Source organism: Rousettus aegyptiacus, unplaced genomic scaffold (genome assembly GCF_014176215.1).
Source record: "Rousettus aegyptiacus isolate mRouAeg1 unplaced genomic scaffold, mRouAeg1.p scaffold_m13_p_2, whole genome shotgun sequence".
NCBI classification, from domain to species: domain Eukaryota; kingdom Metazoa; phylum Chordata; class Mammalia; order Chiroptera; family Pteropodidae; genus Rousettus; species Rousettus aegyptiacus.
In genome coordinates, this window is record NW_023416295.1 from 158,159,545 (window position 1) to 158,160,303 (window position 759).

At 45.2% G+C, this 759-nt stretch overlaps 1 non-coding gene across 1 annotated transcript; it reads left to right on the forward strand.

The window, feature by feature from the left end:
* Positions 1–396: 396 nt before the first annotated feature.
* Positions 397–468, forward strand: TRNAD-GUC. The gene has a single exon. It is a non-coding gene; the product is annotated as a tRNA-Asp (tRNA).
* Positions 469–759: the final 291 nt, after the last annotated feature.

The window sequence follows — 759 nt, forward strand, 5'->3', positions numbered from 1 at the left end:
GAGGTAAAGAACTGGAGGAGGGATTCGCGGTGCCTGCCGGGAAAGGAAGTTTCTAAACGTCAGGAGAGAGTGGGAAACGGCGTGGATGGAACTATCAGTCCCGCAGTGCAGAGCGACAAGGCGTGCGCTTTGCACCCTGGGAGTGGTGGGGGGCGTGGGGTGTGGAGGACCGAGATTGCTCCTAAAGGAGGAGCAGAAGGAAGAGGAGGGGATTGGGGACCGACGGAAATAAGTGGAAAGATCAAACTGACGTTTTTATTTTAGTTTCCTTTGATTTCTGTGGCAATGGCAACAGCAACAGAGGAACATCAAACCTATTTATGGTTATGAGCAGTAAAGGCTGGGCGGGGGAAAAATGAAATAAGAGGCTTGTCAGAAGGCCTACGCCTGTGCAATTCCTCGTTAGTATAGTGGTGAGTATCCCCGCCTGTCACGCGGGAGACCGGGGTTCGATTCCCCGACGGGGAGGCACGATCAACCTTTTTCTTTCCTAGTAAATACATTTGGAAAATGACAATGTTCATACAAATGTTTTAAAAGACAATGTGAAAGAAATAGCACACGTAAGGCTACTTGTGTGATATACATTTTTAAGAGCTGTTTTATTGCTGGTTTACCATATCGGCAACACCTTAAAAAAGCTCAGCTCTGTCAGTTTAAAAAGCATTTTTTTTGTGTGTGCTTATTTTGTATATTTTCAGGCCCAGAGATCTAAAATGGAATAAGCTAACATTCCCATATTAGAAATTTAGGAAGATT